This window comes from Bos indicus, chromosome 26 (genome assembly GCF_029378745.1).
Source record: "Bos indicus isolate NIAB-ARS_2022 breed Sahiwal x Tharparkar chromosome 26, NIAB-ARS_B.indTharparkar_mat_pri_1.0, whole genome shotgun sequence".
Lineage (NCBI taxonomy): Eukaryota > Metazoa > Chordata > Mammalia > Artiodactyla > Bovidae > Bos > Bos indicus.
Window position 1 is genome coordinate 2,184,500 of NC_091785.1, and position 25,302 is coordinate 2,209,801.

General features: G+C 37.4%; 1 pseudogene; it reads left to right on the forward strand.

The window, feature by feature from the left end:
* Nucleotides 1-1,766: 1,766 nt before the first annotated feature.
* LOC139179905 (PEST proteolytic signal-containing nuclear protein-like) lies at nt 1,767-24,408 on the forward strand (annotated as a pseudogene).
* Nucleotides 24,409-25,302: the final 894 nt, after the last annotated feature.

Below are 25,302 nucleotides of genomic sequence, written 5' to 3' on the forward strand. Positions count from 1 at the left end.
TCACTCACTTTAATAATGCTTGCAGAATTCTTGATAAATTTACCATTGGTCTTTCCATCCAGAGAGAGTTTAATAACAAATCTGAATCTCTTAAGGGCACTATCAAAGTTTGGTTGCTCTTCCTCTCCTGCATGAGATCTATGCCCTAGACACAGGATATTGTGTCACATTCTAATCCTAGCCCCCTGAGAAGTTTCTCAGTTTGTACAGCAGCCTAAATGTATCACTTCATTGGTCTTCAGTGTCAGGGTTATGAGCAGAATAGCTTAAGGAAGTTTCAGTATTCAGTGATCCTGCATAAAATGACTTAAACTTGATTAAGAGGATAAAACTGGTTCTGATGTGAGCAATGGAGATGTATCTTACAGTCTTTTCTGCCCTTACAAATGCAAAAGGAACTTTGATAAATATGTTGGCTATGATCAATGGGATTTATATCTCTCTGAGGTGGTGTTGTAGGAAGAATTGTGATCCTGAAGATGATTACACTCCCTAACCCATCACCAATAGACTGCCTGGTCATAAAAGGAACTAGTGATGTAATTATGGTTAATAACTGATTGAATTTAAGATAGAGATTATTCTGTACTAGTTCGGTGGATCTACTGTAATCACATGAATTCTTAAAAGTAGAAAGAAAAGGAAGGAGATAACACTGTGGGACTCCTCACAAGGTGGTAGAGCTGAGAGAGCATGCATTTGAATGCAGATCCTGCCAGTTAGTAACTCTGAGACCTTGGGCTTGTCACTAAAATATTCTGGGTATGTTTGCTCATCTGAAAAGCACAAAATATAATATGTGCAAAAAGAGTTCTACCAGAAATAAATTAAACATAATAATTCATGATGGGTAGCATACATAAGGTACTCAACAAACATTAATTTCCTTCTCTAATTTATTGAGTACTAGTACATGCAAAAGAATAGTAAGTGTATAAAGTTCTACACTTTAAGGAGCCTAAAGTATAGTTAAGTACAGATTTTACATACACCCAGACACACACACACACTATATATATATATTGTGTGTGTGTGTGTGTGTGTGTGTGTGTGTGTGGCAGTTACAAAATTGTATAATAGTCATCTGCTGCTGCTGCTGCTAAGTCGCTTCAGTCGTGTCCGACTCTGTGCGACCCCATAGACGGCAGCCCACCAGGCTCTGCAGTCCCTGGGTTTCTCCAGGCAAGAACAGTGGAGTGGGTTGCCATTGCCTTCTCCATTGTGTGAAAGCGAAAAGTGAAAGTGAAGTCGTTCAGTTGTGTCTGACTCCTAGCGACCCCATGGACTGCAGCCTACCAGGCCTCTCCATCCATGGGATTTTCTAGGCAAGAGTACTGAAGTGGCTTGCCATTGCAAAAATTTATCTCTGTTTGAAACTAATATTGCAATTAGATCTGTACAACCTTAGAGCAGTTCTTTTTATTATCATGTCTTTGCTTTCTGTTTGGTTTCCTTAGCATCAAATTTATGAACTGAGAAGTATGTTCTTTCCCTCATTAGCATTGCATCCCTAGCCCTCACTGCAGTTGCACTGTGTGTAATGAATAGATCGAGGTAGGAATGCTTGTCTTCCCAGCGTGGTGCTCTCTATCTGCACCTGCTCCTCTTAACAATTCACTCCCAAACACAAAAATATTCCCCTGTGGCAACTATTTTTAAAATGAGACAAACACAGAGCCAGCCAAATGAACCCGTTTGAGATGAACAGGAAATCAAAGAGACTGAAAAGGGAACCATCCCAGGAATCCTGAGTCAGTCTGACCTAAATGGGCGACCTGTTAGCAGACCTGGGGAGCTGCTGCACAGAGCTTACTGCACTGTACTCCAGCAGGAGTTCCCACAGGATCCAGGGAGTACTGGGTCCCCCTAACACAGGTAATTATGAGCTGCTGTTGTCTCACTGTGAACTCACAGTGGCAGGACTCATACTGTCACTCTTAGGAGGCTTCATTTCTGAACTGCCCTCAGATGTCCACGGAGCCAATATTAACACTGCAGTGGAGACTGCATGTGTTTTCGATTTTTTCTTTCAAAGGCGGCAGCCTGTAGGTCATATTGGCTTCCTGAAGATCTTTTTGCTTGATTCTGACCCTGAAAGAATTTAAATATCCAGACATGCATATCTCAGTTAGAACATTCAATAGACATAACAGATTTTATAAACGTCTCTCATATCAGAGACAAAGTGACTCAACATCAAATGACTGTAAACAGACCATAGTAAAGTCTGTCTGTAGCCTATCAAGGAGATACATTTCATTTCAGCAGTAGACTTCTATAGCTAATAAATACTACAGGGTTAATCCACTAGTGATTTTTGACATGGGGAAAGATAAGTAATTAACAGGGACATTTTTCTATTTTTTTTTTTAAAAGAGAGTTATCTCTGATTGATCTGTTTAAATATTTTAAGAAATGCTGTAAATAAGCATTCATTAAAAAAAAAAAAAAAGACTCAGAACTGTCATCAGTCCTTAAATAAAATAGCAACACCCATGTGCAGTTAGGAATATGGTTAATTTCTCTGGTTTAGAATCAAACTAAAGTTGTTGTTCAGTCACTCAGTCCTTTTGACTATTTGCGAATCCACGGACTGCAGCATTCCAGGCTTCCCTGTCCATCACCATCTCCTGGAGCTTCCTCAAACTCATGTCCATTGAGTCAGTGATGCTATCCAACCATCTCATCCTCTGTCATCCCCTTATCCTCCTGCTTTCAATCTTTCCCAGCATCAGGGTTGTTTTCCTAATGAATCAGCTCTTCACATCAGGTGACCAAAGTATCGGAACTTCAGCTTCAGCATCAGTCCTTCCAATGAATATTCAGGACTGATTTCCTTTAGGATTGACTGGTTGGATCTCCTTGCAGTCCAAGGGACTCTCAAGAGTCTTCTCCAACATCACAGTTCAAAAGCATCAATTCCTCAGTGCGCAGCCTTCTTTATGGGCCAACTCTCATATCCATATATGACTACTGGAAAAACCATAGCTTTGACTATACCAATCTTTCTTGGCAAACTAATCTCTCTGCTTTTTAATATGCTGTCTAGATTTCTCATAGCTTTTCTTCAAAGGAGCAAGTGTCTTTTAATTTCATGGTTGCAGTCACCATCTGCCGTGATTTTGGAGCCCGAGAAAATAAAGTCTGTCCCTCTCTCCATTGTTTCCCCATCTATTTGCCATGAAATGATGGGACTGGATGCCATGATCTTTATTTTTTGAATGTTGAGCTTTAAGCCAGCTTTTTCACTCTCTTTCACCCTCATCAAGAGGCTCTTTAGTTCCTCTTCACTTTCTGCCATAAGGGTGGTGTCATCTGCATAACTGGAGTTATTAATATTTTTCCTGGCAATCTTGATTCCAGCTTGTGCTTCATCCAGCCCGGCATTTCACATGATGTACTCTGCATATGAGTTAAATAAGCATGGAAACAATATATAGCCTTGAAGTACTTCTTTCTCAATTTGGAATCAGTTTGTTGTTCCATGTCCAGTTCTAACTGTTGCTTCTTGACCTGCATACAGATTTCTCAGGAGGTAGGTAAGCTGGTCTGGTATTTCCATCTCTTTAAGAATTTTCCACGATTCTTTGTGATCCACACACTGAAAGGCTTCAGCATAGTCAATGAAGCAGAAGTACATGTTTTTCCGGAATTCTCTTGCAGAGTAAGAAAAAATATTTCAAACTCATGCATTCTTTTAAAAAAATAACATTTATTTTATTTTATTATGAAATTCATCTATGTTTGCTGGGGAACATTTATAAAAGGCAGACAGGTAGTAAGAAAAAAATGCCAACTGCAATTACAGCCTCCAGAGACAACAAGTTTTCTGAAATGTGACTTGAGTGTAGGCACCAGAGAGTGGTCTTGAGCCTTATGTAGTTTAAGTGAACAGTTCTCAAACTTGATTAACTCTTGAGTCAAGACTGGAACTAAGACACAAACAGCAGCCTAACCTAGAAACTAACTAAATCGTACTTTCCAGGTGACTGTTGTTATTTGTGTTTTTATAAAACTGCATAGGTTATTCTGGTATATAGTCATGGTTGAAAATAACTGGATTACATACTAAAAATATTTTTTTAAATGATGATAAATAAAATGAAAAAATATTCCATTAAAAGAAACGAGAGTGTACAAACTGGATATGTGATTTTTTTTTTCCTCAGCTGCCAAATATTCTTAAATCACTCAAAGCCTTAACACAACAGGAGAGAAATCCTGTCCACACAATGCTGCTTTCTGGTAGGAGAGGCCAACCTTAATCTTCTTGAGACAGTTTCATGCACCTCTGACTATATCCTGACCACAATCTTAAGCATCAGATTCCTGTTTTTTGGCTACAGCTTCAAATCTCTCCATTAACTGATGATATGACATCTGGTATATTCACTTTCTAGTTTTCAAACTTCTGACTCCAAATCTCCTGGATTCAGTATCCCTTTTATATAATTTTTCTTTGGAAACACTTGTAACTTGTCTTTCTCTTTCTTCTTCTTCTTCTTATTTTTTTTTTTCAGATTGGGAAGAGAGTCTATAGTTTCTCTCTGGGTTTGGTTAGTTGACTTTCTGTTTTCTTCCTCTTAGAAATTCCTTCCATTTGCCCTGGCCTGGTGGAACTAGCTAGACTAACCACACTGGGAAAACCAAAGGCCAACAGTCTCGCCCATGACATTCTTTCGAACTCAGATTCTAAGCTGTAAAGAACAACCAAATAAAAGTTCCCTATTGAAGATCCTCTTTGGAGGGCCTCTTTCATTCTTCTTCAAGACTCTTAGTAGGTTTGTATGCACTGATGTGTATACTCCTTTATTCATTCATTAAGCAAACACTGATGTTGTTATATTGTTAAATGTTGCCAAAATTTAACAGTAGATTAATGAAATAGGTTCTTCAGTAACTCTTGCAACATGAAGCTTTTTGTAATGACTCATTACTCACTTAGTAGTCACAAATAAGTAGCTTTCAGTTCTTCTTATAAGTGAAAAAATCATGGTTTGCAGTAAGTGAACTCACAGATCACCTGAACCTTTTCACTGAAATGTGTTTTTAGCTCCCTCCATTTGAAAATACCATATGTATAAATGAATCAAAAAGTCTTCCTAGGGACTTAGAATTGCTACAGTGCACAATAGGTTACAACTAACTGGGGATAAACTCCTTAATGTAGAAGTTTACCAACTTCTGCCAAAGATCACAGACTTAATTTGTCATCTCAGAGTTAGACAATTTAACACAAATATGGCAAATATTTCTTATATCTCAGTTGGTAAAGAATCTGCCTGCCATGCAGGAGACCCCAGTTCGATTCCTGGGTCAAGAAGATTTGCTGGAGAAGGGTAGGCTACCCACTCCAGTATTCTTGGGCTCCCCTTGTGGCTCAGCTGGTAAAGAATCTTCCTGCAATGTGGGAGACCTGGGTTAGATCACTTGTTTGGGAAGATCCTCTGAAGAAGGGAAAGGCTACCCACTCCAGTATTCTGGCCTAGAGAATTGCATGCACTGTATAGTCCGTGGGGTCACAAAGAGTTGGACACAACTGAGTGACTTTCCCTTTCATGTATAAAACTGAGAAATTGTAAAAAAAAACTAAAAAAAAAAAAAAAGGATGGTTGTTTTTTATAAACTGGATTATCATGGAACCTTTTGGCAAAGCCAATTCAGACCACATTCCTTCCAAACTCAATTCTTGTGAAATTGCAAAGCCATGGACCCAATACCATTCAGAAGTTTCATAAGACTCCTTAAATGACTTCTCACCTGAGCCAGGCATTGAAGGGCAGGCCACTGTGTACTGTTTCCACTGCAGGATATTGCATGCTTTGAGTGATATTGCCATTTTTTGGAGTTCCCAACACTGCAGCTCTTCAACCCAGTTGCAAACAATTTCACTGATCAGTAGCTTGGGCTTAGCTTCACATTTATCTATCCAATAATTCATTTGGAAGGTGCAAAGTAGACAGATTTTTAAGAAACCTCAAGAGTTTGGGGAGAAAGAGAAAAATATGTTGAGGAGGACTTACTAGTCTCAAACTGTTTACAGAGATTTTAATTGTGTAGTTTTTATTCTTCATTCTTAAAGAAACACCCACCACCAATAACTTTATCCCTGTTGTTTATTTAATGCCTTGAATATCAACAGTTGTTCAGATATCTCCAGTCATTGGACTGTGGATATATAGATTTATCAAATATGGGAATAAGCAAGGAGTATTTGCCTACAGGAAACTCTGCCCTATATTGTGGCTGGCAGAGCTAAGAATGATCATATGGAGACTTGCTTTCTGATTTTTTTTTTGTTAAGTCATATATTTACAAGTAAGTACATGTATATAGCAACATTGTGTGGGCTTATTTCTTAGTTCAGCTACTAATAAGTGGAGTAAACCTGAGGGAAGTAGATAAACATCTTTGTAACTAGTTCATCAATAACTTGGAATACTATCACTCTTTTACTTCAAGAGACTAAAGATATTTAACTCACTTAATTCATTAACACATGTATGAAATAGCTTAAAGCAATCACAAGCATATAATAGGTACTTAATAAATATTAACATAAGTATTATACTCATGTTTTAATAAACATATATCTATCATTTTGTACTTTATTTCCTAAGTGACCACAGATTGTTGCTTCTGTTTTATATTTAACATATTTTTAAATAGGTAATACATTTTAAAATTAAAATGCTAAAGGATTTACAGTGAAAAGTAAGTTTCTTATCCTTACAGTGCCTCAATTGCTATTTCATCCAGTAATGTTTTATGATAACATCTATTTATTTAAGCTTTCGTTGGAAGAGTCAAAAGAACATGGTGAATATAGAAGGAAGAAAGTTTTTCTTTTATTCAAAATGAAAATACAATTTAATTTCATTTATATTGCTTATAATAATAATACTATAGTAATCTTGAAAAAACTGGTTCTAATAGGTTACTTGTTATGAAGCAGGCATTCTGCTACTGATATACAGAATGTCTCATGTCATTCTATCATCACAATAACTTTGTGAGGTAGGTGCTACTATCAACTCAGTTTTATAGGTAAGTAATATTCTAAGTGTAGCCAACTGGGATTAATGTTATGTTCTTAAATTTTAAGTTGTTTAAATTGCCAAAGAGTAGAAAAATCCAAATACATTGTGTTTCTTTGAAAAGAATCTTATAGTCTACCTTCATTTTCTATTCACTTTTAATTTTATTTTTTTTATTTTTTAAAATATAAATTTATTTATTTTAATTGGAGGTTAATTACTTTACAATATTATATTGGTTTTGCCATACATCAACATGAATCCGCCACAGGTGTTCCCCATCTATTCACTTTTAAACACCATTCCATCTACTTTTCATGAAGGAAATAACCTTGATTCAGACTCCTTGTCCAATCTCCAATTCATTTTACACTGTCAACAGTTTGTACTTTCCAAAACTCCAGTGTTAGGAAGTCTCTTGCTTTCTTAGAAGAACTTACTCTCCTTTGCTGAGATAATCACTTACAAAGCACTTACCCTGAATCCCAAGGTCTTTTTTGATTTATCTACATCTTAACAAGCAACTCTATTTGCTGTAATGCACCTGCTGCTGCTGCTATGTTGCTTCAGTCGTGTCCGACTCTGTGTGACCCCAAAGACGGCAGCCCACCAGGCTCCCCCATCCCTGAGATTCTCCAGGCAAGAACGCTGAAGTGGGTTGCCATTTCCTTCTCCAATGCATGAAAGTGAAAAGTGAAAGTGAAGTCATTCAGTCGTGTTGGACTCTTAGCGACAACATGGACTCTAGCCCTCCAGGCTCCTCCGTCCATGGGACCCTCCAGGCAAGAGTACTGGAGTGGGGTGCCATTGCCTTCTTCTATAATGCACCTGCTGCTGCTGCTGCTGCTAAGTCACTTCAGTCGTGTCCGACTCTGTGCGACCCCATAGACGGCAGCCCACCAGGCTCCCAAGTCCCTGGGATTCTCCAGGCAAGAACACTGGAGTGGGTTGCCATTTCCTTCTCCAATGCATGAAAGTGAAGAGTGAAAGTGAAGTCGCTGAGTCGTATCCGACTCTTTAGCGATCCCATGGACTGCAGCCCACCAGGCCCCTCCGTCCATGGGACCCTCCAGGCAAGAGTACTTGAGTGAGTTGCCATTGCCCTCACCAACCTAGTTTGGTTTAATTAACAAAGATTACTCAACAATTTCTTTACCACACAGCTAAAAAATTTTTTTAGAATTTTAAAACAATTCTCCTTAGGATGTGAAATGAGGAAATTCAGTCTTTTAGCTTGGATAATTTGGATAGTGTAAAACAAAGTTTTCTGATCAACTCTTGTTCAGGTTTACAATGTGTAACTGTCTGGTCTGGCCTTGGATGCCAGGACCTGATTTGAAGATACAACTTACTCTGTAGTTTGGAGAATGGAAACCATCACTTAAGAGCCCATTTTATAATTCAAAGACACTTGTGCTACTAGAGGAATTTTATATAGAAGCCCATTTAATGGAAAATATACTTTTGATAATTTTTCTGTTGAAATTTTGGCAAGGCATATTTCACATTTTTGAAAGTACAGATTATCTGACCAGGTGAATAGTTTCCTTTCTAGTAAGTCAATGGTGCCCTATAAGAAAACATAAATGTCCCCTCCACCCCTTTTAAATGAGAATGTTTTGAGATTCCCAAAGGTTGGGATTATGCTTCCATCTCCACTGATAAGTAGCTTTCCTGGCACCAAGGAAATGTATTTTGAGTAGGTGAATGTGTTTGTGCATTGTTTGTCTGTAAAGGATGTTTTGGATATGAGTCTAAGAGGATTGCTGCAAATTCCCTAGCACTAGAGAATTTTATGATGTAAAAAAAGAATTTTTGGCTCCTTAACAAAGCCCAGGGATTTATAGGACTAGATAGAATTGCTTCCAAGGCGTACTGGTGATGTACATGTGTTGCACATAAAGTGTCTTATTTGAGCCCCAAGTGCTCACTACTATAAAAGGTACAGTGCCTAGGGTGTACTTCTGAGCAGAGGCAGCCAATGTACATTGCGTTTATTTTGACCTTTTGTGTCTGTGAACCATTTTGTTTTGACCTCTCAGTGATTGATCTCAACAGAAAAACTGAGATGGTTAAAGGAGTTTCATAAATCTTAAATAGAATTTTTTATTGTTTTTTGAAGGGAGGCTTGGGAATTCAGAAATGTGGAGGAAAGAAAGGCATATAGTTAGTGTTGAAAGTTCAAAGGAGTTTAAGAAATAAATTAGAACAGGGTAAATTACTTTGCCAACAAAGGTCCGTCTAGTCAAGGCTATGGTTTTTCCTGTGGTCATGTATAGGTGTGAGAGTTGGACTGTGAAGAAGGCTGAGCACCGAAGAATTGATGCTTTTTTTTTTTTAATTTTATTTTATTTTTAAACTTTACATAATTGTATTAGTTTTGCCAAATATCAAAATGAATCTGCCACAGGTATACATGTGTTCCCCATCCTGAGCCCTCCTCCCTCCTCCCTCCCCATACCATCCCTCTGGATCGTCCCAGTGCACTAGCCCCAAGTGCTTTTGAACTGTGGTGTTGGAGAAGACTCTTGAGAGTCCCTTGGACTGCAAGGAGATCCAACCAGTCCATTCTGAAGGAGATCAGCCCTGGGATTTCTTTGGAGGGAATGATGCTAAAGCTGAAACTCCAGTACTTTGGCCACCTCATGCGAAGGGTTGACTCATTGGAAAAGACTCTGCTGCTGGGAGGGGTTGTGGGCAGGAGGAGAAGGGGACTACAGAGGATGAGATGGCTGGATGGCATCACCAACTCGATGGACGTGAGTCTGAGTGAACTCTGGGAGATGGTGATGGACATGTAGGCCTGGCATGCTGCGATTCATGGGGTCGCAAAGAGTCGGACATGACTGAGCAACTGAACTGAACTGAACTGAACTGAAAATAATGAAACCAGAGAATTTGTGTTTAGCCCATGTTCTGGATCTTCTGTTTCCTATCAGACTCAATGGTGTCCTTTTAGTTGCCTTGGTATACGGAACTAATTTTCCCTCTTTTTTCTTTTAAAGCTTTTTCTTGATAAATAGAAAAAAAAAAAAAAGACTCTATGTTAGAGTAATGATCTATTTGTTTTCCAAAAATATTTTCATATTAATGGGAGAGAAATTTAGGATGAATGAAGGAATAAATTGTTCAATATAGTTTTAGACAACAGTGAAGTAGTTAGAGGAGATACTTTAGGACACATGAAAAGTGCTGCCCAGGCGTTCCTGAAATGATGCACCATAGAAAACCTCCAGTAGTAATATTGCTTCCCACTTAGAAGCCAACAGCTGCCTTCCAGAATTGCACTTGACTTCTAAGAGCTGGAAGTGATTCATATTTGTTCATGGGATTTTTCCTACCTTCACTGTGAATATTATCCAAAATAGTTGCTTCCTTTGAATTCAGATAACTCCATAAAGTAGCAACAATTTTGTAAGTTTAACAGTATGAAGTTTAATAATATAAAGTTGAAAAAACTATTTCTTGGCCAACTGTATTGATTCTTTCACTCTGAGGTTCCCCCAATGTTCCTTTAGGCCCAGTGGTAATTTGTGATACCACTCTGTGACGGACTTCATACTTAAGTTATTCTCATTTTTTCTTGTCGTCTAATCTATTAAACTTCTGTGTCTTTTGTGGACAGTCTATTATTGTCAACTCTGTATCCTCTGGGGTGGTACAATCTGGCACAAAGGAACTCCTCAGTAAATGTCTGAACAAGTGAACAAATGAGCCCTTCCCATGTGTGTGGTACTAACATGGGGGAAAGGTGATAAAAATAGCCAATACTCCTTTAGTGCATTTATAACCGCATCTTTGGACAAGGATGACACATCAAGGGATATACTTGGAATATACTTAACAAAGAAATTTATTTTTATCTCCTAGAGACTTTTACAGTTCTCTCTGTTGAGCCATTTCTTCCTATGGTCCATTAAATTCTAGTCACTTGAAAAGAAGTTGAGATTCTTGTCAGTAAACAAAATGTTCTTGCTTGTGTTATAGTCATACTTTGAACTCTTTTTTCATTTAATGTTGAGGCTTCTTCTCAAGCCTACTGTAGAGGGTGGGAATGGGGGTTTGATAACTGAAGCTGGGGTGCTGGGAGTCTCTCTGGAGGCCTTTGTGTGTAGCTGAGGGGTGTCTCAGTAAAGGCTTTGTCATTTCAGAAAAGATGCTAAGGACTCAATAATTGATCCCAATCCTGTATGATTATAAAGTATTTTATATTTTCCTTTTGAGGCTAAGAGAAGTGCTAGCTCTGCTGCTTGGCCATGTCCACCTCTCTGAAACCCCACGGACTGTAGCCTGCCAGGGGCCTCTGTTCATGGGATTTCCCAGACAAGAATACTGGAATGGGTTGCCATTTCCTCCTCCAGGGGATCTTCCTGACTCATAGACCGAACCTGCATCTCCTGTGTCTCCTGCAGGTGGGTTCTTTACCCACTGAGCCATTGGAGAAACCCCAAGAAATTATTCTCTATTAATTTTGATACTGGACAGTGGTGATTAGGAGGTAAGCAATCAGCTTGTCATCTTGAGACTCTTCCCTGGAACTAAGCATTTTATTATTTTTATTTATTTTATTGTTTTAGTATGTTGAGTGGTTTCCCTCACAGCTTTCAGAGTGGCAGGAATTTGTAGAGGCAGATGGAGTCAGGTCCAGCTGACAAGAGCTGAAGTCTCTATGGGGTTGGCTCTGAGGAGCGTGTACGCCTGTTGGAGGCCCTTTTGCCTTGCAGCACCCTTTCTTCAGGGTAAACTACAAAGATACACAGTCAAAAGGGAGAATCTGCCCTATCATGTTCTGAGGTCAGTACTGCCCTGAGAGGACCACAAGCACCTGTCCAGCACCTATCCTGAACTTGCATCCACTTTGCAGAAACGTCAGGAACATGGTTCTCTCCTGCTCCAGAGCTTTTGTCTTTGTGTAGATGGTGTTTTGCTTTCATATCTGCCTTGTGGGGACTTCTGCCAAGGGAACATGGGAGCTTTGTATGCTGATTCTATCCATGGAAGAACAAAATTGGGCAGAAGCCCAACTGTAGAAAAGATCCCTGTCACAGGTGCTGACTTCCAGCTTTTCAGGGCTGCCTTGATTTCACCATCCCCTCTCTGGTTTAGTGGATCACGTCTGCATGCATGCTCAGTCTCTTCAGTTGTGCCCAACTCTTTGCAACCCTATGGACTGTAGCCCACCAGGCTCCTCTGTCCATGGGTTTCTCCAGGAGAGAATATTGGAGTGGCTTGCCATGCCCTCTTCCAGGGGTCTTCCCAACCCAGGGATTAAACTTGTGTCTCCAGTGTCTACTGCATTGCAGGTGGATTTTTACTGCTGAGCCACCAGAGAAGGAGTTAGTGGGGCATGGGCAACCTGTAGTTCATGCTAGAAGTTAAATTATAAGGGGAAGCAAACCATTTCCTCCCAATGTCTGGTTGTGGCACCTTTGAGGAGCTTTTAAATTGGGTAGATAGAGTAATATACACTCACGATAGCAACAGAGCACACACTTTGAATGGGAGTCGCAATGCTTTGTTTGTACCCTCACCAAGAGAATCTGGAAAGAAAGATTCCAAATCTTCCAGACATAACCTCTTTGGTCTTCGTTACTCTCTCTTGATGGGGGCCAGCATGGCTCAAAAAGTTTCCTCTGGGTATCTCCCTTTATCCATATTTCATATTCAATTTACTTCCGTAGGATCTTGAGCTGTTGCCTGGTTAAATCCTATTTCTTAATCGGTAAAATTGATGATAACAGTAGTACCAACATCATTAGTTTGTTGGAAGGATTAAATGAGATCAGGTACTCAATATACTAAACCAGTATCTGGCATGACTAACTATAAAAATGGGTCATGATTGTGATTACACTTAACAAGTTTAATTCTGTTCTGTTTCAAATATATCATCCACTCATAGTTTAAAAGAGTGCTTTAAAAAAATCCCTGTTTTTCAGAAGCAAATATATATGAAGAAGGTGCATTACTCATATATGTATGAGTATAGATAATAAAAATATATAGGTTAAACTGTCAATAGTGGCAGTCTCTGTTTTAGAATTACAGGTGCTCTTGTTTACCTCGTTTTGGATGATTTAAAATTTCCAATATTTTTTAGTTATTAAAATAAGTTCAGTAATAATGTAAATTATATTTTCTTTATTTTTAATTATTTACTTTTTTAGGTAGAGTTTGAGAACAGTTCCCTCAGTCAAGGGTTGTTCTAAATGTAATCAGCTAGACTTAGTGTTAGCCTGAGCACTGTAGAAGATTCTACAATGAGACACTAACTGTGTCAACAGGTAATACAAATATGAAGGGTGAGGGGAAGACAGTGAACCCATTGTCTGACTTTATGTGGAAAATCAGTATACTGCTGGTGATATTCTATTCACTGTTAAACTAGATGTGGCTTTATTTTCTAAATAGGAAACACTAGTAAGCAGCTACCGATTTCAAATTTCATCTGACTTCAGAGTTGGAATGAAGATACTTTGTCTCCCCTCCAGATCTCTGAATCCAGTAATTAGATATCCTTTACAGTGTTTGATGGATTTATCAGCTACAAGACAAGGGGCAAATCTTTCTTATTTACACTATTATCTTTCTTAGCACAATAATATGTATGTAGGAGGATTTGAATAAAACTTATTGGATAAAAGAAAAAACAAAATACTCTTCTACATATGTGTGCAAAAAAGTTCAGGTTTCTTCCAGAAAGCAGATTTTGATGGAGGAGATTTGGTAGGAAATTGAAGTCTTCTTTGAGTATATGTGTGCATTATGGAAGGTGGGAAGAAACTGCAAATACATGTGACTAAGTCCCTTGGACTGCAAGGAGATCCAACCAGTCTATTCTAAAGGAGATCAGCCCTGGGTGTTCTTTGGAAGGAATGATGCTAAAGCTGAAACTCCAGTACTTTGGCCACCTCATGCGAAGAGTTGACTCATTGGAAAAGACTGATGCTGGGAGGGATTCGGGGCAGGAGGAGAAGGGGACGACAGAGGATGAGATGGCTGGATGTCATCACCGACTCGATTGACGTGAGTTTGAGTGAACTCCGGGAGATGGTGATGGACAGGGCGACCTGGCATGCTGCAATTCATGGGGTTGCAAAAAGTCGGACACGACTGAGCAACTGAACTGAACTGAACTGAAGGATGGAACAAGCTATGCAGGGATGGGGAGGGGGTGTGATGTGGGCATGATGTTTCCTCCAAACTCAAGCCCTGTCTAATTCTGCACATGGCCAACTGTATACTGTGATTCTTTATTGGTGGCAAGCAAGAGATAATGATTCTGTTAATTAAAGGGGATAAGAGAGATTGGTGGGGATGAGGGGACTCACAGATGTGAAGGAAACACTAAAGAAGAGGGTTCAGAATCACAGAAGTCAAGGGCCAGTATGATCCCCAGGGTGGTGAAATCTAGTCAACAGTCTCAACAGTGGCATGCATCTGGAATGAATATGATAATTTTGTTTTGCTCTCTTAATATCTCTATTCAAGATGCAAAATCCAACAACAATGTCACATTGGCCTGGCTTACATCTTGTGCTCATCCACTTCAGGGGGAAGACAGAGAGCTTGGTCGATGCTTCTCTAGACAGTATAGAAGGGAGAAGAATATTACTTACTCTGCCAGTTGAAAGGAAAATAGTTATTCTGCAGTAAAACAACTGGTAATGATGACACCACTTTTCCTCCTCAACCACATGACTTAAAATAGCTTCCACATTTTCTCTTTTGAAAATGGGCATAGCAATACCTGTCACTCTTTCACTCCTGATGTGGTTTGAGTTTTGCAGACAAGTGTTATTTAGTAAGCAATAAAATGTTATTTAGTAAACAATAAAGCTAGAAATTACAGTCAACAAAAAACAAGATAAAATAAGAATAACTGCTATTCTCTCCCGAGTTTAGGATCTGAAAAAAAGGTGAATATTTATCTATCCAATCTGGTAAATAAAAGAACAATATCTAACGATCAGTATTCATACTTTACTAGCTTGTCCTCGGTCTAGCAGGTTAACAGATATGATTAATGCAGTCAGAATCTTAATTCAATGCTCAGAATGACTTGCTGCTCATCTTGACCTGAGGTTGTAGCTCTATCTTTTTCTCACTCTTTCTTTCTATATTTTTCTCTTAAATATGTTAGGCAACATTTATGATTTAATTTTCTTCCTACAAGGGAGAAGATATCAATACAGTATTCAAAAGAGTTGCTAACATTGTAGAAACTATGTTCCTAACTGTCTTTTTAAATTTTTTTTTTTAATCATTGAAGTGGATCCTGATGATTGAATGTCTACCCTGATATCTTTCAAAGGAACTCCCTCAGAAGGAGTGATTCAGATGTTGAAGAACTGACATTTTCTAGGTTGTTCTGAAATATGTTTAAGAAGGAGAATCTTATATGGAAGGACTCTGAGAAGTCACAGTTAGCTGGGGAATCAAGAGACAGAGGCTCTGTAATCTTCCAGAAATTTATTCTTTTTTTTTTTTAAATATAGCAATATGTGGTATTTGGCTCTTTTAAAGAAAGAGAAAATTAGCTATTTTTATTGAATATTTTCAATAAAATGAGTTTGAGCAAACTCTAGGAGATGGTGAAGGACAGGAAAGCCTTGCATGCTCCAGCATATGGGGTCACAAAGAGTTGTACAATACTGAACAACTTAACAACAACAACATTGAATATTTTCTATAACTTGCTTTGTACTCCCAACAGTATGCCTCTGAGATTTTTCATGTCAGTGCAGTATTCTTTTATCTATTAAATAGCATTTCATATTTGGAAATGCCATAATTTGTTTCATGATTCTAGCTTTGATGGATAATTTGTTTCTGAGTTTTCATTATTATAAATAATCATGGTATGATTTTCCATCTATGTACCTCCTTTTGCACATGCATAAATACCACTAGTGGTAAGCATGTGCAAAATATACACATACAGAATTCTCAGTCAATTTCAAGTTTATGTTTATGAATGGATAATCAATTTTCTCAACACTTCCTGAGATATTCATTTTTTCTACACTAAATTGAAGCTCAATTTTATACTAAACTCTCTAGCTTGTTTCATAGTTTTATTTAAATATTTATTTATTTAACATTATTCAGATATTTTATTTGCATTATTGTAATTTATCACATGATAATTTGAAAATTGCCTTGGCTGTTTTCGTGCATATACACTTTTATGCAAAATGTTGACATTTTGATTGGAATTGCATTTTCAGATAAATTTATATAATCTTTCTGGCCTTTCTTGGTGACTCAGTGGTAAAGAACCCACCTGCCAATAAAAGAGACATGGGTTTGATCCCTGGGTTGGGAAGATATCCTTAAGAAGGAAATGGCAACTCACTGTAGTATTCTTGCCTGGAAATCCCATAGACAGAAGGAGCCTGAAGGGCTACAATCCATGGTGTCACAAAAGAGTCAGACATGACTTAGCAAGTAAACGACAGCCTTCTTTCTAATACTGTATTTACATTAAAAAATATTTTTGCTTGTTCAAAGCTTCTTTTACATCCTTCAGTATATATTACAGTGATTTGAATTCAGTCCACATTTTCATTGTTAATACAGAAATGCACTCGAGTTTTGTGTATTGATCTTGTATCTGTCACTTAGCTGAGCTCACATTAATTCTATGAAATTTTAAATAGATTACTTTTGATTTTCTACATAGGCAATTATTTCATCTGTGAGAAGAGATAATCTTATTTTTCCCTTTCTTATCTGATGCCTTTTATTTTTTTCTTGCCTTGATGTAGTGGCTAGTATAGCCAGTACTATGTTGAGTAAGAATAGTGATAGAAGTCCTTGCCGAATTCTGTCTTACAGAGAAAACGCTTACTCACAGTTTTTTATGTTAAGAGTAGTTTTTTTTTTCTTTTTTCAGATGGTCTTTATCAAGCTGAGGGAGTCCTTTATCATTTCTCATTTCCTGAAAACTATTATGAATGAATTTTGTATTTTATTGAGCTATTTTCCTACATCTATTGATATGATGATATGGTCTTTCTTTTTTAATCTGCTGATTTGCTGAAGTACATTGATTAGTTTTGGAATATTTAATTAACTTTCTATACATGAAATCAATCCTACTTGATCATGGTATGCAACTCCTCTTCTATATTAATGAATTAAATATACTGATATTTTCTTAAGTACTTTTGGGCTTCCCTGATAGCTCAAATGGTAAAGAATCTGCCTGCAATACAGGAGACCCCAGCTCAATTCTTGGGTCAGGAAGATCTGCTGGAGAAGGGATAGGTTTCCCACTCCAGTATTCTTGGATTTCCCTGGTGGCTCAGCTGGTAAAGAATCCACCTGCAATATAGGAGACCTGAGTTCAGTCCCTGTGTTAGGAAGATCTCCTGGAGAAGGGAAAGGCTACCCACACCAGTATTCTGGCCTGGAGAATTCCATGGACTATATAGTCTATGGGATTGCAAAGAGTCAGACATGACTGAGAGACTTTCACTTCATTTTGTGTCTAAATTCATGAGAAACATCAGGGTATGTGTGTGTCTCTCTGTGTGTATCTCTGTGGGTAGTTTAAAATGAAAAATAAAAACATTAGAGAGTGTAAGATGATGAATTAAATGATACAATATACTTACTATTAGCAAGGTGAAAAGGCAGCCTTCAGAATGGGAGAAAATAATAGCAAATGAAGCAACAGACAAACAACTAATCTCAAAAATATACAAGCAACTCCTACAGCTCAACTCCAGAAAAATAAATGACCCAATCAAAAAATGGGCCAAAGAACTAAATAGACATTTCTCCAAAGAAGACATACAGATGGCTAACAAACACATGAAAAGATACTCAACATCACTCATTATCAGAGAAATGCAAATCAAAACCACTATGAGGTACCATTTCACGCCAGTCAGAATGGCTGTGATCCATAAGTCTACAAGCAATAAATGCTGGAGAGGGTGTGGAGAAAAGAGAACTCTCTTACACTGTTGGTGGGAATGCAAACTACTACAGCCACTATGGAGAACAGTGTGGAGATTCCTTAAAAAACTGGAAATAGAACTGCCTTATGATCCAGCAATCGCACTGCTGGGCATACACACTGAGGAAACCAGAAGGGAAAGAGACACGTGTACCCCAATGTTCATCGCAGCACTGTTTATAATAGCCAGGACATGGAAGCAACCTAGATACCCATCAGCAGATGAATGGATAAGAAAGCAGTGGTGCATATACACAATGGAGTATTCCTCAGCCATTAAAAAGAATACATTTGAATAAGTTCTAATGAGATAGATGAAACTGGAGCCTATTATACAGAGTGAAGTAAGCCAGAAAGAAAAACACCAATACAGTATACTAACACATATATATGGAATTTAGAAAGATGGTAACAATAACCCTGTATACGAGACAGCAAAAGAGACACTGATGTATAGATCAGTCTTATGGACTCTGTGGGAGAGGGAGAGGGTGGGGAGATTTGGGAGAATAGCAGTGAAACATGTATAATATCATGTATGAAACGAGTCGCCAGTCCAGGCTCGATGCATGATACTGGATGCTTGGGGCTGGTGCACTGGGACGACCCAGAAGGAGGGTATGGGGAGAGGGGAGGGAGGGAGGTTCAGGATGGGGAGTGTGGGTGTGCCTGTGGTGGATTCATTTCGATGTTTGGCAAAGCTAGTACAATATTGTGGAGTTTAAAAAAAAAAAAAAAGACTCCTCAGACTGTTATAAGAACACTTGTATTGGTATAGAATGAAAGATAGAAAGCTAGCAGTGAAACAATTTGGAGGATGCTGTAGTGGTTGGAGAGTGTGTGGTAGAGCAAGTGTAGATAGTTTTCACTTTAGAAATGAGTAAGAAGCACAATTAGTTCCTAGATCTTAGTCTCCAAATACAACCTTTTAACAAATGAAATAAAGTCTCCTTGGAGAAATATCTGAACTTCATAAGAATGAGGTGAACTTGAAATATCTTGTGGTATTTAATAGAAATTAAGAACAGATTCAAAATATAGTGAAGACATATTAGAAAGATGCCATCTTGAAATAGTTTACATAGGCCAAATACAGTATAATTAGAACATGAAAAAAACAATGACAATACTACAGTACACAAACTGAATAAAAGGAATACACAAGTCCATTGTGAATATAATAAAACAATAAGTAAACAAATATGGGAAAAGGAAATATCTTTAGAATGTCAGTTAACAAACACCATATGCCTGAGAAGTTTAATACCCATTCATTCACTGACAGCAGACTTGTGTGCTACCAGTGGATAACTCCATGGAACAAAGCTCTTACAGAACTAATTTTCTCATTATTATGAAGTGTTAGCAGGAAGATTGCATAACAATAAATTTTAGCTCTTATTTTCTCTTTCCACTTTTTCTTGACAGCAGTGTGTGGAATGGGGGAGAAATTCCTTCTATAGGAAGTGATTTTTTTCAACACAAAACTTTTGAATCATTGAAGTTTTCTAATAATAAATTGTAGTAAACCTTAATGATTGTCCACTGTTAATTTTCTTAAAAAATTGCATCTGTTTGGATCAGTTCCTTTATAGTTTCTCTTTCTAAATTTGTTAATTATCAATATAAAATTCTTTCTGAGGAAGCATTAGGTTTACAATATTGAATTTATTGACAAAAATCAATACAGATAATCTAATTTTGTGTAATGTACTTTTGTAGTTTTAATAATTATAAGAAACAAGTTGTTATGTCAAGGCAGAAATTGATGAGGCAAATATTTTGTAATAAGATTTTATTATTATGGATTATTTTGTACTATTATGTAATTTGTTTATTTCATTACATCTTGGCAAACACATAAAATTAATTTTCTTAGCAGTTTCTCAAGAATGACTGTGCTGGTCCTGTAAGAGTTTCTAGGGAATTGTTTACTGTAATTGTTCTATTAATTAATTTATAAACATTTATTTTCAAAGACTTCTCCACTTAACAAGTCATAGCATAGATGTTCTACCCAAGCAAAGGGAGGTGGTAATAATGATAAATTTACAGTCAACACAGTTCCTTCTAATTTAAGGTTTCTCTCAATGATCATATTAGTGTATTAGAAATACTCATTACTGGAAGCATGTTAGTAAAGCATATTGTTTATAAATGCAGTAGAATTTTATTTGAGTTTTGCAGGATTCCAGAAGTGAAATAGCTGGCTAAACTATAGCACTTATCATCTGGTATTTCACCACTGACTTTCCCATTTTTCATTAATAAATATTTGCTATACTTTCACATTTAGGGCAAATTATTTGCAAAATTGCTCTAACTATTTAAAAACTTTATTATTACCACTTAATTATTTTCTACATTTTAGAACATGTTCTAATGCCACCATATGAGAGAGATTTTAGAAGAGCTATAAGTTTTGTCTATGTAAATGACAAGTTTGCCATATTCTTTCTTTACTCTCACTGTTCTATACTGCTAGCAAAATAAACAACTTGATAAATTAGGAAGTGCAGACAAAGATTTATTGAACTTATTTATTAATAAGTAGACCAGGCACCCAGCTGCTTATTATTGTATTAAAATGCATTTTCTACCTCAAGGGAAAAGCTTATTGCAAGTAAGATTGAAATAGTTTTGAAAATACAGGGAAACGGTGCTATAGCTGCAGTTTTCAAATGTGTTAGAGTAGATTATTTTCAATAAAAAATGGTTAAAATGCAGATTTAAGAGACAGATTCAGTAGCTCTGAGACCTTCATTTTGTATGTATGTCTTGGACTAAATGGTCTCTTGGCCTCTATGAATATTAGCATTTCTAATTTTGAAATGCTATTTTTGAATTTTGAATTTTGAATAATAAATTTTGAAATTTATGTTTCTTGTTAAACTTTAGAATCATTCTGCTTAAGCCTAGAAGCAATTATCTACTTGATGATTGCAATTTGATAAAGTCAACTCAAAATAGCAAACTTTATGGAAAACCTGTTATAAGCAAGGAATAATAAAGAAATGCCTTTATGAATTAGGTCAGTGATATTATTAAATCTGAATTACTGGACCTGGACAAGATCTTAGGGAGTATGTCATAGAAAACCTTCTTGCTGGTCTTGTGGGGTTGGCCTTTGTTCTCTCAGGAGATGGTCTTTAAAGCTCAGAACGGGACTTCTCTGTCTTTTGAACCAGCAACCAACTCTCTCATATTTGGGACTGAAGCACCAAGCACAAGCCCAAACTCTAGGAATCCAAATTTTTTTTAAATAGTGCAATTAAAAGTAAATGGAGATCAAATAAGTCTTGTTCACCTGGTGTGGTTACTGTTGAATGTACCAGATGGTGCCCTGAACCTAAACTTGACATGGAATGAAAAAAAATTCACACATATGCCACAGTTATTTACCTATGTTTGTCCTTTAAGTAGGACAGATTTCAGAGAATTCAGGGCAATGATCAGGCTACTAGTAACTCAGGGGACCAAATAGTGCCCACAAACACAACACTGTCTACCTGTTTCTAATTTTCAGTAGTTTGGAAGTGTGATGAGGAAGAAGAAAGGAGGTTATTCTCTAATCACTCCTTTCTCTGGTCACCCTTCAAATTACCCACCCCCAGCACTGGCCTCCCCAGTCAGAGGTCCAGGAATCCTACTTTCATTTCCATCCCCCTTTCTTTCTGCAAGAACCAGCTCTGTGGCTTTAACTTAGAATTTGAGTCTATCTTTGTGATAAAAAATCAATATATCTGGAGTCTGTTTTCTTTTTATGTGCTAACTGATTTTTGGATCTTTAGAAACCTACAGATTTATGATTACCAAGATGTACAGAATAGAAAAGACAAATCATAAATGTGGGGACACATATAGAGAGAAGTTGTATGTCCTTATTTTTGTATTTTCGGACATAGAATGTACAAAGCACTGCAGGTGTTTAGTTTAGAGACAACTTGGTTGGGGGAAAAACTATGAGAATCTCCTCTCTTCCGAAAAGGGGAAGAGAAAGAGGGAGGAGAGAAACGCTGGCCAGAAACAAGAATTTTCACAGAAGAATTATAAAGCAGTGGTTGGGGAGGGCGTGGAAATTTCCCATCTCCTGATGCTCCTTGCATAAACATCCTTGGGAGAACTTGTCTCTGACATTCAGCGACTATCTGTTGACTAGTCTCATGGAACATCACTCCTAGAACGTCATACAGAGCTTGAAGTAAGGGAAAAATATTAGAACTAGAGGGGTTGCAGTTGCTAATCTTGCCATAGTAATTAAACAACTGAAAGAATGTTTCAGTAAGAAACTTGTTAATAGGCCAGGTTCTATAGAGTGATATTTTGTAGTCAGTAATTTACCTCCAGGAGATTAAATAACAGGTGTCCTGATATTTAGGGCATGTTTTATAAAATACTCCTGAGAGTTTCAGAAAAGTCACAGTTAAGGAAAATGTGTTTTTCTTCAAGGGCATATTCGATCCTTGTTACTAAATGCTTAATTTCAATATTTAACACTCTACTTTCAGAGTTGATTTGTGTTTAAAAAACAAATGTAGAAAGCTCTGTTTCTGTAAAAAACAAATTTGATTATTGTACACAACTACCACTCTCTCCATGTACTTGGTACAACATATATATCATCTTGTCATTCAGGTGGATTTATAAGAGATATGCATGCGTGCTCAGTCCACTAAGTCATGTCCAACTCTTTGCAACACCATGGATTGTAGCCCCCCACGCTCCTCTGTTTACAGAATTTCCCAAGGCAAGAATACTGGGATGGGTTGTCATTTCCTCCTCCAGGGGATCTTCCCAACCCAGGGATCAAACCCATGTATCCTGCATTGGCAGGTGTGGTTGTTTGTTTGTTTTACCATGGAGCCACCAGGGAAATCCATAAGAGATTAGCTTCTCCTTTATTCATACAAAATGATGGCCAAGGGAATACATTTGAATTCCAATAAATCTGAGTCAAATCCTTAGTTGAGTGATTTCAGGCCATTTACTTAGCTGTTTAGGGCCTCATTTGCAGATGGAAATTCGAATCCTATGTATGTGTGTGTATGTGTGCGTGCGTGCATGCGTACGCTCATGCTCAGCCCTGTCATACTCTTTGCAGCCCCATGGACTATAGCCTCCAAGCTACTCTGTCCTTGGGATTTTCCAGGCAAGAATACTGGAAAATCACCATTTTCTCCTCCAGGGGATCTTCCCAACCCAGGGGTCAAACTTGAATATCCTGTGTCTCCTGCATTGCAGGTGGATTCTTTACCTGCTGAGACATCAGGAGGAAGCCCCATTCCCATGTAAAGCTAGCTGGGAATAATGAGTGAGTACTCATCTTATAGTTGTAAGAATTAAATGAAATGTTTTAAGTTAACATTAGCTACCATTATTATTAACTGTGTGGATTAGAACTCATTAAGTGTTGGAGGTAAGATAAAAATTCGGTAGTCTGGCTTGATACCTTGGTCTCATAACCACTACATCATTCTCTATATATGACATACAATGGATATTCAGAGAAGAATGGGTAAAATGAAAGAGGAAGATGCTTTTGCTCATTGAAGTATCAAAGATCATCTTAGAGACAGGATCATTTAGTTTCTTAAAATGTTTATTGTATGTGAGTGTGCTAAGTCACTTCAGTCGTGTCCACCTCTTTGTGACTCTATGGACTATAGCCTGCCAGGCTCCTCTGTCCATGGGATTCTTCAGGCAAAAATACTGGAGTAGATTACCATGGTCTCCTCCAGGGGATCTTCTTGACCAGAGATCAAACTCTTCTCTCTTACATCTTCTGCAGCATTGGCAGGCAGGTTCTTTATCACTAGCACCACCAGGAAAGCCCAAAAATGTTTACTAAAACATTAAAAATTTGGAGGCTATGCAGGGAAAATGGAGGACAGGAAGGTGGCAGAGCAGTGAACTGGGGCCACCAGAGGATCTAAAGAAGAAGCAGGAAAATCTGGGAAAGCTAAGACTGTTTCTTCCACTAATGGAGGGGGAAATACCAGCCATAGGGCTGAGAAACAATAAGCAGAAGAAGCTGAAGACCTCCCACCAAAGCCTACTAAGATTTCCAAGTTTGAGTTTACCAAACTTGGAGGTAGTTGGCAGTCTACCAACTTAGTAGGTAGTCAGATGACAAAGAAAACCCTATCCATTGAACTTGGTTTAATTAAGCCCACTTACTCCAAAAACTATTTTGGTAGCAGCAGCTTAAATGAGGATGAAAATAACGAACAAGAGGGAATGCCTCCAGAGGCAAAGATGAGGATGAGGCCTACTGGATGGGATACACGAACATCAGCAGGAGCAAATTCCATCAATAAAGAACATGGGTTTTCTGATAATTAGAAGATATGGAAGTGAAATATAAAATCTCATCTTAGAAATGTCCATGATCAAAATGATTAAATCATGTGTTTTGAAAATGGGGCATGGGCTGGGTGTAAAGGTAAAAGGAACACTTTCCTTTTTTAAAGAATGGCATTAGACTCTTTGGAGCAGTGTTTTTTTTTTTTTTTTTAAAGACTGAATGGTATACTAATAAATGAGAATTTGAAATTAGAGGTAATTTATGTTTTATATACAAATTTTAAGACATTTACTAATTTTGTAGTTTCATGTGATTAGTTTCCAAAGTTAATAGATAATTTAAAAACTTAGAAATGTTATCTTTCTAAGAATTGTATATTTTTAGACATAACTATTAGCACATTAAGAGGGAAGCAAAAAGTTGCCTTTTTAAAATGTAAGCAATTGCTCTAACTTAACTCCTGTGTTAACCAATGCTGTCTGGCTCCCAGGAACAAATACAGAAAGAAGAGAATATTGTATTGGGAGGAAAATGGTACTAAACTGAGAAAATACATTAGATAAAATTAAAATATAGCTCTTTTTTTCCCCTAATGGCATTTGTTTTGTTTCAAATCATCAGAGACTATTTATTGCATTGCTATCAGTGGATACAAATGTGTACCAAGCTCTTTAAAAAGAATATTTTAAAATGTATATAAACCGTCGAAAATTTAAAATAACATGCTTCATTTTAAAGGATCTTGTCCACCCTTATTATTCTTCAGAGAACAGCCATTTGCTACCAAATTAAATAGTTATATTGTGTGTGCTTTTCTAGATTTTTGTTATCTAGTTCTGTTAACATTTCCACCAGCTCTCGAGGAAAATTATAAAGAAGTTGTTTCTTCTAAAAAGGAAGCTACCATCAGCAATTTAAATGTAAATACTAGTTAAATATTTGGCTGTTATTTTTTTAAAGGGTATAAATACCAAAAAAAGGTAACATTGTAT